Genomic DNA, 15,465 nt, shown 5'->3' with positions numbered 1-15,465 from the left:
CCTGGGAAGCCAGGAAAACAAGGTCTAGATTCTGCTTCACCTTGTGTGAGGGGAGACCTGTCCCATACACACATACAAATAAACATAATTCTGGGTCTCGTTTTCATCATATGCAAATTTAGGGGATTGAACTAACTGATTGTCAAGGTTCCTTCCAGTTCTAAAGTTCTTTGTTCCATTCAACCATAACCACTTACTGAGATACATTCCTTTTGTGTTTCTACCTCCAGAATCCAGTGCAATGCTAAGAACATTATAAACGTTAAACAAATGTTTGTTGATTGATTGCATTGGTGTCCTTCCTTGGCTTCTTTTAGTATTTTGGGAATACGAGTACTGAAATCAGGCTGTCCATCTATTATTTCTCATTCTTGCTACGTGATTGATCCACCTCTTTTCAAGTCATACATGTTCTTGCTGTTTTTTTGTATACTTCTTAGGTCCAAGTCAATGTTGGTAAAATACTTTAACATGAACCTACCATTCAAACTTAGATTATTAAAAATTCTTTACAATTTCTGAAATATAATTTCTTCCTCCTATTCAATTTTGGACCTTAATGTCATCTGTGAGGCCTATGCAAGATATATACACTGATGAATTTATTCAATCTGTTGTCCATCTAACTGTGGGTCCAAATATGGACAATGTGCATTTCTTATCCATTTTGTTTTTCCAATATAGATAGTTAGTCAAACTAATCTCTTTCAAGTGACTATGGATTCTACTGAGGAGGTTTTGTATTGTAAAGTCCAAACAAGAGAAAAACTTTATCCAGAGCTTCTTCCATATCAGGAATGAACACATTATATGAACATATATATATATATATATATATATATATATATATATATATATATATATATATATATTCCTATTTTATGACTCAGAGTAACTAAACTCCATAGTCACATGGGTCATAAACCTTACACGATTTTAATGTATACTTGGTAAACATTTGTTTCGAGAAGAACCTTTAAGGCTACATGTTGTTACAGAGACAAATGCATTTTTTTAAATCAACAAACAATAGATAACAATGCTTTACATTCTTTACATTTCTCAGTCATTTGTGAGATTGTAAAAATATGATCCGTACAGAAAATCATCTGTCAGTCAACAAGCTTTAATAATTGGTAACTTCAATACAAAAGTAGGCCAGAGGTCCCCAAACTTTCTTGGTTCATGTACCCCTTAGTGTTTCAGTAATTTTTTTATGACACCTCTAGGCTGAAAGAAATACTTAACAGTTCCATTTATTAAGTAGTTGGGTTCAAGCAACTTAATAAGAATTTATGTACTAACAAAATGTATGTCCTAACTTAATAGTCATTTAAAAACACACATAAATTGAAATACATATTTTATTTCATTCTTAAATAATCACAATTATTTACTAATGAGATGTGGACACCACCATCCTTCATTTTCCATTCCACCCTGATTTTCACATAGTATTTGGTTTGTTGTTTTTTTGGGTTTTTTTAATCACAGCAACCTCTGGGGGAAAAAAACAGCTTTGTAAAGATATGACACTGTAAATGAGAAAGTTCAAGAAGTTATAGGCAAAGCCAAAAGTACAAGTAAACAAAAACATATCTCGAATACTTGAGGATATTCACTCTAATGTGAGCTCTTGAAACCAAACTACCTCAAGATTGTAGTTCACTGGATGTCCAACAGATGTCAAGTATTCCTGTGTTTCCCTCAAAAATGTAAAATATCCCAAGGTGCCCCCATGAGTTCTCTGTGCTCCCCTAAGGTGTCACCCTGGTACAACTGGGAACCTAGAAGGTGGGATGGAGGAGGAAAGTATTATCAAAAATGTGTTTCATGGTCAGGAATGAAAGAGTTCAACAGTTTCTAGATAGTCCCCAAACCTCATTATTACATATCCTGAATAGTTTCTTCAAGAACTGAGTGAGGGAGCACTGGACCTGGTGAACATGGAACAGTAGTAAGAAGGAAGGAAGGAAGGAAGAAGGAAGGAAGGAAGGAAGGAAGGAAGGAAGGAAGGAAGGAAGGAAGGAAGGAAGGAAGGAAGGAAGGAAGGAAGGAAGGAAGGAAGGAAGGAAGGAAGGAAGGAAGGAAGGAAGGAAGGAAGGAAGGAAGGAATTGACTGATCTTAACAGACCAGAGAATTTATGTTACCCATGGAGCAGACATTTCAGAATCAACTGTCTATATACAGTCATCAACTTGTGTGAGCAAAGGTCAAAATCTTTATCACATCAGAACAAAGGCCAAGAAGATATACTATTCAACCTGTTTGAACATGAGGCTTGGATAAAAGCAAAGAAAATGACTATCACTATTTCTTAAAGAAGCTTAGTTAATACAAAACAGCTGGCACAGTAGAAAGCCCAAAAGACCCCAGAAAGTATCCCAGCTTTAACCACAGTCAGAGAGACAGAGTCAGAGAAAACCGATTGACCCTGAGATTCAGCTCTTCCTATTTTTCCAAACTATCACTGCATTTAACTACTCAGTAAAATGGCCCAGAAAAGGACTGACAGAGAAACAAGAAATTAGAGCAAAAAGCTTGCACAACTTAACAGATTAGAATAATGCAAACTTCATAGGGATCAATGTAAAGTTCTATCCTTGGGCTCGAGGATATCCTTAGGCAAAAGGTCCTGTAAAAAAGACATGGAAATATTAGTGGACTGCAAAGTCAATACGGTGTGACACAGAAGTGGAAGAGTTCATGCTATATTAAGCATAGTATAAACAAGGAATATACCATTTCTGCGACACTCTGTCAGGGTCAAGCCACATCTGAAATACAGGGCTCATTTCTGGGCTTCTTCTTTCATTTGGGCAATCACAAGCTGAGTCACATCCGGGAGATGGCAAACAGAGCATTGAAAGGATTGGATGATACACTGTCTAAGTATTACATGAGGCAATGAGGAGGTACCATAGTGCACAGAACACTGAGCCTGGAGTCAGGAAGACCTGAGTTTTTACATCCAACCTCAGACATATCACTTTTGTGATTTGTGGGCAAGTCCCTTAATCTGATCTCAGACACTTACTGTATGGCTCTGGGCAGGTCACTTAACCTTTCTGAGCCTCAGTTTCCTCATGTGTAGAATAAGAACTAGATGGCCATCGAGTTCCCTTCCACCTCTATGATTTCAGACCTAGAACTACTCTGATATCAGCCTGCTGCTTAATCTCTACCCTCTGTACCTGGTTCCTTGACCTTCTGCCTACTCATAGCTCTGGCAGTGCTATTAGATGGTTCTCCCAGTCCTGGAGCTTACCTGGTGGTGACTCCAGGTCAGCCTCCACACACTAATCCCAGCTTGACAAAACAGTTGTGCTCCACAGATGGATTGTTGCACAGAGTTAACCTGACATTTTGGAATTACAAGGAACTTTACTGGGGCTTTTTATGGGCATTTCTTCACTGAAGCTCTGCACAGTCAATCAGCAACATGATCCTTGGGTTGGAGATTAGGAAATGGAAGACTGGAAAGGTTCTGACTTGCCCTTGTGTCAGAATGCAAGCTGATGGTAAAGCCATCTACCAGCTTTCTTCTTCGCCTTTTTTGCCCTTGCCCAAACAGGTTGTAAACTGCCCAATGCTAGAATCGAAAAAAATGGTTTCAATTCAAAGGAAAAATGTAGACAAGGAAGAAGAGTGGGGAGAGAAGAGCTGGAGACAAATAGGCCAGCAGGGATCAAGGGGTGATGGAAGCAGAAATGTAAACAAAGGTCAGGTTTTTCTGAAAATGGTGATTTCTAAGAGGGAGATGAAGCAGAGTCTTCTAGAGACAATAAATTACAGGGAGGAGGAGGAAATCCGGTAAGAAAATTCCAGGAAGCTTTTAAGTGCTGCCATGTCCTCCTAACACTTTCATGCCTTCAGACAGGAAAGGGAAGGTAGCAGCAGCTAAGAAGCATGTTGGGGAATCAGTCTGAAATGGGACAAATTATAGAACTTTGATTCCAAAGATATTTATGTAACATATGCTCTGAGATAACTATCCTAACACTCACTTAAACCAATGAATTGATGAATTGATGGCAAGTACATGCCATCAGGAATGTAAAGGTAGCCCTGAAGGGCTAGTGGTTGTTTTTTCACTGTGGTTCATGAGTCCCCACCAATATTCTTCCTGCATGATTATCAGTTGAGAGTCATTTAGTCATTCAGCTTTTAGAAAGTGGTATTTACTAAGGTGATATTATAAAAACAGTAGGAACGAGCATTCTTTTTCCACCTCCACCTCCACCCAGCTTTATTCCACCCTCCTTCCAAAAGTCTGTGGCATATTTTTCACAAGTGCATTAAGAACCCAGGGGCAAGCAGGCTCAAGCTTAGAGAGTATACATGGCACAGGGATAACTTACAACTCCTTGTTATTGGAAGTTCTTTCTTCCCCATCATGAGATACACAAGAAGTTCCCTTTAGATATGGTGGAGTTTTTTTCCCCCCCATTTGTTGTGTCCATTGTAGAAGTGTGAATACGTGTCCAATCTGTCCTCGGATAGTAACGTACACATTCATCATATCAGCTTGATACAGATTAACCATTGCGAGGCTACTTCTAAGATATTAATGCAAAGATGGAAAGTCTTCTAAACCTCTGATATTCATGAGGCCCTCCTCCAATCATTGATGGAGGGGAATGAGGAAGGTACCAAGGTCACAGTCCCAGTGCTCTCATAGTCTTTGTAGTAACAGGAGACTCACCCCTAGGTGATCCTTTTGTAGGTCAGTTCTGACTGAAAACCTCTATACTTAGTAAAGTCGAGAGTAGAAGGTTATCTCTTGAGATTTGCCACTAAATAGAAAAATAGATAGGTAAACAACTTAAGGAAGGAAGGAAGAAGAAAGGAAGGAAGGAAAGAAGGAAGGAAAGAAGGAAGAAAGAAAGAAAGAAAGAAAGAAAGAAAGAAAGAAAGAAAGAAAGAAAGAAAGAAAGAAAGAAAGAAAGAAAGAAAGAAAGAAAGAAAGAAAGGAAGGAAGGAAGGAAGGAAGAAAAATGAACTTTCCAATATTTATTGAGCCTGCTACATGCAAGTCTCTCTGATTCACCTGGAATTTTTCCTTACATACTTTGATATGTGAGTTCTTCTAGAGGGTACTCTCTCCAAGGATGTAGACTGAAACCAATACATACTTTTTTTATCTTGTCAGATCCCTGTCCATGTCCTCCTTTAAATCTTCCACACGAGTCTACCTAACATGCTAAGGGGCCTTCCTCTATATCTCTTGATATTTCATGAATACCAGTGTGATCAAACTCAGTTTCCACTCATACAGCTATCTACTGGCATCCTTTGTGTCTTTTCTCCTCTTTCATTTTAAACCCAGATCCCCTCCCCAATCTTCTTTTTTGGTGACATGTTGCAGCCTATGCAGGTCTACTGTGTGCCTTTCCATTGCATTTTTGGGTGACCTGCAACTTTAAATCTTTCTAGGCTGGTATTCCATGATTCACAGCCACATAGCATCACTGGAAGAATATTAGCATCAAAAGGATAGGGTTTTGTTTCAGGAAGGAGCTTGGGGTCATTAAAGCATTGTAAAATTTTCCAAAGGCAATCCATCCCATTTTTTTCATCCTGTTAAATTCTAGGCCCAGTTCATTGTTCCTCCCCAGTGTCTGTTCAAGATACAAAAACACAGGACCACAGATCTAGAGCCAGAAGGGATGTCAGAGGCAATCAGGCCCAACTGCCTCATTTTTTAATTTAATTTCTTAAAATTCTGAACTTAAATAGCAAATAAACAAGCATTTCCATATGAAAAATGGAACAAGAAAAAGAGGCTTGTGAATGAAACCAATAATCTCTATTCTATATATAGCTTACCTTGGCTTTTTTTCTTTTAATTTGTTATTTATTTTGATTTTTGCTCTAAGTTGATGGTCCAATTGTACATAGACAGCTGGTACAGAAATGGCTTCCACATAAGCAATGATTATTTCCTGTCTGCTCAAATATAATCTATTTCAGTTGTATGATGTTATTTGGTGTTTATTATATACAGAACCTCCTAACTCTCTTCTTAAAGAAAATGTGAATTACATATAGGCAAGAGACTTCTTAAGTAACTTCAAGCTTTGGGTCTTTCTTTTCTTACTCCTAAACTGTATTTCATGACAACCCATGAAAAGGTTTAAAGATATTAATAGGTTTACTCTGAGCTAGGGGCTTTTTATTTAGAGAAAGATCAGAGAGGAGGGTTATTTTTTTTTCCCCAACTCAAGAAATCATCCCCAGTCAAGGCCATTTTAAGCCTTTTATACATGCATGAACATCCCAATTCATGTTAAATGAATGAGAACTGAGTACCAGTACTAATTTCATTATTATAACTATACTTCACAAAATCATAGAATCTTAGAGTTTTAAAGAATATTAACAGTTTTCTAGTCAACTCCTTCCTGAAGCATGAATTTCCTCTACAATAGTCCGACAAGTGGCCATTCATCTTCTTGAAAATTTTTGATAGTGGAGGACTCACTCTCAAATTGGACCAGCCTACTACATAAGAGCCCTGATTATTAGAAACTTCTTCCTTAAGGCCCCTCCATTAAAGATTCTCAAACAAAGTTCACTTTCTGCTAGTGGAACACAATACCACTCTACAATAGAATTTAACCAAGAATTGCAAGTTTGTGTCCCATGCTCTGAGCTCAGTTAGGGGCTGTATCTCCTGATCTTTGTAAAGATACACCTTTCAGGAATGAAAATCCAAACCTTCTCCTATGCTGCTAAGAGTACTCTACCTCCCTAAACTTACCTAGACAAATGGCATAATGTAGGCATCACAGTCAATTCAAGGCTTTGACCTTGCTGTAATCAGTCACCATTCTGCCACCAGGGTTGGGGAATCTGTGGCCTCAAGGCCACATGTGGCCCTTTAGGTGCTCCAGTGTGGCCCTCCATCAAAGGCCTCAAGGCCACAGGTTCCCCAACCCTGTAAACTTATGAAGCAGTATTGCAAGGTAGGCAGGCATACTTTGAGTATTATATTCCAGCATTGAGTTCATGTTGAACAATTAGTTCACCCTGGTGATTGAGTCACCTTTACAGAAATTAAGTCTGGTCTACATGGAACAGAGCAAAGGTTCCACAGAGCAGATCAAGCTAGCTGACAGGGGGTTATTGTATATAGCCTTCCTCTGTGACCCAATTCAACATTTGACATAGTCATTTATGTTACTAATTTTTTTGGTTACAATTTTTTTTTTTGGTCACAATAAAATTTTCCCACCTGCCTATAGCTTGATCAGTATCATCTTAAATCTGTTTCTGTTAATAGTTTAAATTTCCTCAGGAATCATGTTTACACTAGATTTTGCTCCAGTAGCAAATTATGGATTTGAGAGGCACAGAACTGAAGGAACTAATGCTCTGTCCCAAAAGGATATTTATGGCAGAGTCCAAAAGAGAACTCAGAATCTGGCTGTCACTTCTTCCCTTCCTGAGAGTGGACCTGGAAACTTTGTCCATAGCCTGCTGACCCACCCAGGCCAAGGGCCGGAAAAGTCTGAATGGCTCCAAAGATCATATCCCAGACCAGAATTCAACAGTCAATATTTACTTCACCTGGATCCATATTAAATAAGGAAGCAGTTCACATGTGTACGCAGAGTGGTACATGAGCATATAAGAGTATCCATATTTGTGTGTGTGTGTGTGTGTGTGTGTGTGTGTGCCTGTGCGTGTGCATGTGCATGTGCACACAGGTGTACAGAGGAACACTACCAGTTAGAGTTCAGTCAAAAGGGACTATTCACAAGACAAGAGGGAAGTATAGCCTTGTTACTTAACCAATTAAAGTGACTTTGACACAATTAACCAAAGAAAGACTTATTAAACTGAGAAAAAGCTGAGATTGCAGCTCTGATCACCAGCCTGCTGAAAATTACTGCACTGTGCTAAAAATAAAGAGAGGGGAAAAACAATGATCTCAGCTAGGTAATTGCCAATAGGTGAACAAATGAAGCAGGCAGAATATTAACAGCAATTTGGCATCTCTCTAAGGGAAGAGAACGAGCATGCATTACTAATGCCAACGTGGCACCCAGGACCCCCAGTGCAGAACAGAGAGTTCAGGAAAACAAATTAAAACTGGTTATTCAGTCATTCCCCACATTGTTCATGCTTTTCAATGTCTGAACAAGTTGAGCTGGGGACCAGGGGATTTTTTTGTTATTGTTTCAAATTTGCAAATATCCTAATTGACCCTACTTAAGTAACATCTTTTCCTGTCTGGATTTCATGCTCCGGTGTTAAAGCAATGGCTTGGGAGTCAGGAGTCTTTACATTCCAGCTAAAAGGATCTCCTTGATGGTCCCCTTCCATACGATCACTTCTCCTATCTCCTATCTCCCAAAATGCTCTCCCTCCTTACCTCTGCCCCTTAGAATCCCTAGTTCAGAAGGAGCTCAAAGCTTAGCTAAATGCCATCTCCTAAGTAAGTTCTTCCTAGATTTCCCAGGAGTTAGTACTCCCTGAATCCCCATCACCACCAAATATGGTGTAATGTAATCTGGATACTGTGTCTAGTTCATATTTATTTATCTGCTCACATATTATGTTTCTCCATAAAATGCAAACTCTTTGGAGGTAGGTAGTGTTTCGACTTTATTCATGCATTACCTAACATTAATTACCTAACAAAATATCTAGGCCAGGGGTTGGGAACCTGTGGCCTCGAGGCCGCATGTGACCCTCTAGGTCCTCAAGTGCGGCCCTTTCACTGAATCCAAACTGTGAAGTTTGAGGCTGCAGGTTTCCCACCCCTGGTCTAGGCCCATAGCTGGCCTTTAAATGGTTGTTAAGTTGAATTGTTCTGAACTGAACTGCACTGAATTGAACTGAATAGAACAGATGACTCTAGGGATGTCTCCCAGTGCTTTGAGTCCCTTGCTGGTCCATTCCATTGTTTTCTCATTTACAAAATGTGATATGGAAAATGTTTTACGCCAGGAAAGTGGGCCGAGAGGTTTCTTTGCAACATGCTCTGAAAAAGGCACACGCACTGTTCTGTGTACGTGCAGAGGAAGCCTCTTTTTGTCGTTTTCTCTGCTCCACTGAGTAAAGGACCCTACCACATTTTTCTTGGCTTTTTGCAGACTGTTGATCCAAGGATCTGTTTTTACATTTGAATGTAGCAGTCAACCTTAGCATAATAGATTGCAGACCTTTGTGAACGATCGCTGTGAGGACTTCAGCAGTGAACTGTGGGCCGGCTACACAGAACTGCACTGTCAGCAAGATAGAAACTGGGCATGTTTCCATGTTTTCCTTATTTTTAAAGGAGTCGTTGACCTTACAGAGGCCTGTATCCGAATGGGATGAACAAAAACTCAACCAAACACGACAGGATTGGGAGAGAGCCTTTTCATGGGGCAGAAAGGCCTTCATTTGGTCTATTTACCGGCTCAGAAATGCTAAGTGTGACTTAGGGACCCATCTCACTCTCAGCTTTCTTTTGTGTAGGGAAGTAGGAGCAGGCACAATGTAGAAGGAACGGGGGGGGGGGCATAGAATGACACCCTCCCCTCCAATTTCTCACTCTTTCTTCCCTGTCCCTTACTCCCCAATACTATATGATGCCACCAAAGCTAAAAGCCATAAACCAGATGTGAAATTATGTCTTTCCTCCCAGGGAGTCAAACACCTGTTCAATGCACTGAGAAATATGTTAGGGCTTTCTCCACTTCCATGATGGTCTGATGCCTCCCTGGAAATGGGAGTCCCAAGGTGTTCACCTTATGATCAAAGCAACGAGAATCCCTTTCCCATTTGTACTGTGCTGACTGCAAAGCTCTTTCATATTCATTGATTGATTTGATTCTCACAGCAACTCTGGGATGTCAGCAGAAATTACTGTCCCCATTTTACAGATGAGGAAATTGAAGCTCAGATATATAGAGTGACTTGCTCAAGGTCATGCAGTTGATTAGATTCCAGTGATCTTTTCACTAGACCATAAAATCCTGAGGAAAGAATGGAATCTGTCTACAGAGTAATCTTGTCTTTGCTCTCATAGTCCCACTTTCCTTCATGACAGCTCCTCCTCCCTCATGCCCCAGTGGAATCAATGCTCCTAACACAGACTTCAAAAAAGGATATGAAATTCACTCACGATGAAGTGTAAGACATGCTGGGATATAGTTGTATATGAGGACCTGAGTTTGAACCTCAGCTTTGCAGCCCACTATCTGGGAACTGAGCAAGTTATCCAGCATGACAGTGTTACCTCTCCTAAAGGGATTAGTATTTTAAGTAAGTTCTCCAATTTAAAACTGGAAGATGCCTATTCCAATCCTCTTATTTTGCTGTCGTTCAGCAGTGTCTGACTCTTCAGGAACTCACTTGAGGTTTTCTTGGCAAAGACGTTGGAGTGATTTGCCATTTATTTCTCTACCTCATTTTATACATGAGGAAACCGAGGCAAACAGGGTTAAGTGACTCTAGCAGGATCACACAGCTAGTAAGCGTCTGAGGTCAGATTTGAACACAGGACTATGAGGGCACTCTATCCACCGCAGCATCTAGCATTTCACAAATGAGAAAACAAAAAGAGAGGCAAATGACTTCCCCAAGGACACACAGGAATTGTGACTAAATCAGTATTTAAATCTCTATCCTCTTAACTCCATTTCCAGGGTCATAAGGGTCTGACCCTTTCTCCAAAGTAGGGGCTCTTAACTTTTTTGTGTCATTGACAAGTCTGATTGAAGCATATGGATCCCTTCTCAGAATAATGTGTTAAACTGTTTTAAAATTAAAATTTTATATAGAATTATGAGATTACAAAAGAGATATAAATAAAATAACCGGATTACAAAGGAAATCAATAACGCTTTTAAAAGCCAGGTCAGGGATCCTAGATTAAGAACCCCTGCAAAAGGAATGAATTCCTAAGGACAGGATTTCAGATTTAAGCAAGAAAGTGGGAGTTGTGTTTGGGGGAATAAGGGCTCCTTCTTGGTACCTGTGAATCAGGTAGACGGCTAACCTGCCCTGTTTCGGGATAAAGCTGGCACAGTTCTGAGCAGGCCTCATAACCATGAACTGAAAGAGGATCTCTGAGCCATCTGGAAGGTGTAAAAGGCAAAAAAAGCTGGTGGCCCCAGAGCCGTGCTTTGCCTTTATTTCCTGATCTCACGGTTTCCTGCCTCAGCCATCAGTAATCTCCCCTCAGGCACCGGCTTGTTTCCCACTAAGCTCTAGGGGAGCCAAAGCAGGGTTTTGTGTGCCTGCGTGTGTTTTTGTAGTCTAAAGAGAAACAGCACAGAGGGGGAAGAGTCCAGGAGGAGATAAAGAGGTCAGAGAAAAGATACAAGGCAAACTTGAGAGGGGAGCCTGTTCTGGTAGGCCTCCTGGGCAGCCAGTGTTTGGGGGCTTATTGTGGTGGCTGGTTTTTTTTTTTCCTTCAATCAATAATCACTATACTGTACTAGCTGATGAAAGATGGTCTGTGATTTGAAGGGTCTGCACTTGGAAGGAAGAAAGCACGTGACACTAACCTAGCAGGGGTCTGATGAGCCACTAGGGAGGATTTCTGGCAAGTCTGACCACGGGCAGCTTTCTGCTGATTTGGGACAACAGAGATTTGTCAGAAACTTTACAGATGGTCATCCTTTGAATAGTCCCTCAGGAAAGAGATTCTGAGGTTGTTTTGTTTTGGTTTGGTTTGGTTTGGTTTTTTAGGACTAAGAATCAGTTTACCTGATTGTAAGCTTTGCGATCTTCCTTTTTTAAAAAATCTTATTTCTATTGATTTACTTTGTTGTTACATCACCTTATTTCTGAATATATCCCTCCCTGATCCTTGGCCTAGTGAGTCATCATAAATTAAAACAGAAAAAGGGAAGAAGGAGAGGCAGGGGAATCAGCTTAAGCAAACAGATCAAGTGTGTCAGGCAGTGTATGATATATTCTATATTCACAGACCTCCTACCTCTGAAAAGAGGTGAAGGGGGTTTATAGCCTTACTTCAGGGGTGTCACATATAAAACAATCAACTCTCCATTCTCAGCATTAATTGAGAGAAACTATCCGGATAATGTGATAATGCTTAACTTTTCTAAGCCTCAGTTTCCTCTCCTTTAAAAATGGGGCAATAACCCTTGCCCTGTCTTCCTCATAGAGTTGTCACATTTTCATGAGATAATGGATATAAAATCCAGTCTTTGCAATTATAAGGTATTACTTGTCTTTGTATCTGTAGTGCCTAGCACAGTGTCTTTGTGCTTAGTTGGTGCTTTGATAAAGGCTGGTCAAATGAAAAAATAAAGATAAAAGCTATCATGATTCTAACTTGCCTTTGGAATGCTTTATAGAATTTTTTTCGCTAAAGTCTTGCTATGTTGCCTCTTTGACCCAGGGGGTGAAAAAAGGCAATGTGGTATGGTAGAAAGCATTCTAGCTCTCTAGTCAGGGGGCATAGGTTCAAATCAACTGCCCCTTGATACTTTTTGGCTGTATGACCTTGTGACTAAACCTCCCTGGCCCCAGGTTCCTTACCTCTAACATGAAGGAATTAGAATAGATGACCTCTGGGATCAATGAGCCTATGAAGCCTGAGTTCTTCAAGGTTAAGCTAGAAACATGCAGAGTCTGGCAAATTATACATACCAAGCTGGTTCTCAACACCAAATCTAGCACTCTCTCCCCTATGTCATCCCGCTTAACAAAACTGCATTCCTTTGAAAGAGATAGAGACTAGACTAATTTCACTGGCATAGGGAATTCCCTCTACCAAAGCAGATTGACACTGTCTCTGCAATTTAAGGGGTCAGCTAGGTTGCTCAGTGGGTAGAGTGCCAGACCTGGAGTCCAGAAGTCCTGAGTTCAAAACCGGTCTCAGACACTTCATAGCTATGTGACCCTGGGCAAGTCACTTATCCCTATTTGCCTCAGTATCCTCACCTGTAAAATGGGCTGGAGAAGGGAATGAAAAACCATTGCAGAATCTTTACCAAGAAAGCCTGAAACAGGTTCCCGCAGAGTGGAACAGGATTGAACCAACTGAACAATCTTAGAGAGCTGTCTAGGACCCTGAGAGGTTATGACTTGACAAGTGGCAAAGGGAAGACTGGAACCCAGGTCTTCCTGGCTCCAGGCCAGTTCTCTATGAACTACGCTACTTCTTGATTCTTTTAAAATATGCACTTCAGACCTTATTTCAGATTGACATCCCAATTTAGTTCCACTGAATGAGGTAGTTGAGGTACAGTAACATTACCCAGGCAGCATAGCGTGGTGAAAAGAGCCCTAACCTGGGAACCCACAACTTGGCCTCTAGTCCTGGGCTCTGTCTCTGCCAGCAGTTGCATTTGTGACTTTGGGCAAACCATATAAACTCCTTCCACCTCATTTTTCTCCTCTGCAAATGAGGAAATTGGCCTAGATCCTCTCTATGTTCCATTGTACCTCTAAAGTTCTATGATTGCTCTATGATTCTATAATAACAAAGTAAGCAAAAGTCACATTGTGGATTCAGCTCGAAAAATCTATGATAGTGTGGCCCCCAAGGCAAGACAGCTCAGCTTCAGATTGGTGCCTAGCAACAAAAAGGTAGAGTAATCCTAGCATCTTGGTCCTTGACTTAATCAGGAGCAGGAGTGACCTGTAAAAAAGCCTCTGAACCCTTTCTGACCAAGATCAGTTCTGAGAGCAGCCTGGACCCAGAAGGGGGAACAAGAGAAAAGTTCAAAATCTCTGCCTCAAGATCAGAGTTCAACACCCAGTTCCACACTGCTCCTCTTGCTGATCTGCAGATGGCCAGTATCCTGGACCCTGCTTGCTCTTCCTGCTCTCGCCGACCTATTGACCTGATCTCCTCGCCTGCCTAGGCCTGGAGTTTGTGCCAAATCCTTCCCACTTAGCTCTGCAGAAACTCCTGGCCTTTCTCGGCCTGGCTTGCCTCCCCACTTCCTAAGCCTTGGTTGGATGAGGGATTTAAAATGTCCCATGGCTGGTTCATAAAATCTATAATCCATAACCATGTGAATCACACAGGCAAAACGAGGCCTGTATCACTTTGCTTTCATCAGTCCTGAGGAAAAGCGGAGAGCTGAGATAGATCCTTTGAATGAGCCTTTGTGTCGGGCAGCATGAGAATGGAATAAAAATGGCAGCCTTTCTGCTTTTGTTCAGTTGAGATGACCTGTTTTTAGACTGGCAAGACTTCTCTGTTTGACCATGACAGATGAGCCAGTCAGGGTGGCCACAGGTGGAGATGAAGTCTATAAACGGCCACTGCTTTTGGCTTTTAAAACCTGTGCAGAGATTTGGTGTGAGTCCTCCAGCCTCAGATTAAAGCATTTTTAAATGTCCCCTGTTGAGGGGGCTAAGTGCTAATTCAGCTCAATAGAAGTATTTATTGAGTGACTATTATTGAAAGCTAGTGGTCCAGGAAAGGAAGCAGTCAGTAGGTGCTCGGTGCAAATCTCAAGGCTGGCTTTTGGTACATCTATAACCTTAGGCCAGTTTTTTAACATCTTTGGGGCTGTTCTTTCCAATGTTAAATCCTGGACCCTGTTGCACAAAATCTTAGACATGTCAGGTTCCTTAGAGGTTATGTCTAGTATCCCTCTCTTTACATGATGTCTCCATAGAATTGCTAACAAGTTTTCATCCAGATTTGGGTTGAAAATCAGGCCCTCATTACTTACTTAAGTAGTTCACTACATTTTTGGACCATTTTAATTGGAAAGTTTTGTTTTTCGTATCCTGAGTTGAAATCTTCCTCCCTGTTACTTCTCAGGACTGGTCCTAGTTCTGCCTCTGGAGCCAAGATAAATAAGTCTAATTCCTTCAATTCCACATGAGAACTTTTTAAGTACTTAAAGGCAGTGATGCTATCCTCCCTAATTCTTCTCTTCTCCAGGCTAAAGCCCTTAGGGCCTTGAAGGAATCCCCAGATATCATGGGTATGAGTCCTCCAACTGTCTTGGTCTCCTTCCTTTCAATATGTTCCTACTTATCATGTATCTCTCCTAACATATGATGTCCATAACTGAACTCTAAATGTTATATCTACCTAGTATTGTCCCAAGAGGTAAAGTCTTGAATACTGTGAACCCACCTAGCCAAAACTCTTAATTAGCCGGAATGAGGGGGGAAAAAAGGATAGAATACGACCTGGGTTAAGCATTTATTTTTCGGTTTTCAGTCTTGTTGGACTCTTTGTGACCCATTTGGGATTTTCTTGGAAAATATATTGGAGTGGTTTGCCATTTTAAGTGACTTGCCCAGAGTCACATAGCTACTAAATGTCTAAGGTCAGATTTGAACTAAAGAAGAGTCTTCCTGACTCCAGGTCTGCCACTATATCCACTACACCAACCAGCTGCCCTATGCCAGGAACATAGTAGATGCTTAATAAATGGTACAGTGAGAAAGAGCATTGGATTTAGAGTTAGAGGACATTGGTTCAAATCCTGCTTTAGACACTAGCTGTGTGATCCTGGTCAAAT

At 40.8% G+C, this 15,465-nt stretch overlaps 1 long non-coding RNA gene across 2 annotated transcripts in view; it reads right to left on the bottom strand.

Moving 5' to 3' along the window:
- LOC110218121 (uncharacterized) overlaps positions 1-15,465 on the bottom strand; it is a 211,235-nt gene that overhangs the window by 101,982 nt on the left and 93,788 nt on the right. The window lies entirely within an intron of this gene.

Source organism: Phascolarctos cinereus, unplaced genomic scaffold (genome assembly GCF_003287225.1).
Source record: "Phascolarctos cinereus isolate Bilbo 61053 unplaced genomic scaffold, phaCin_HiC Scaffold_726;HRSCAF=1367, whole genome shotgun sequence".
Taxonomy (NCBI): Eukaryota; Metazoa; Chordata; class Mammalia; order Diprotodontia; family Phascolarctidae; genus Phascolarctos; species Phascolarctos cinereus.
This window is presented reverse-complemented; position numbering and strand designations above follow the sequence as displayed.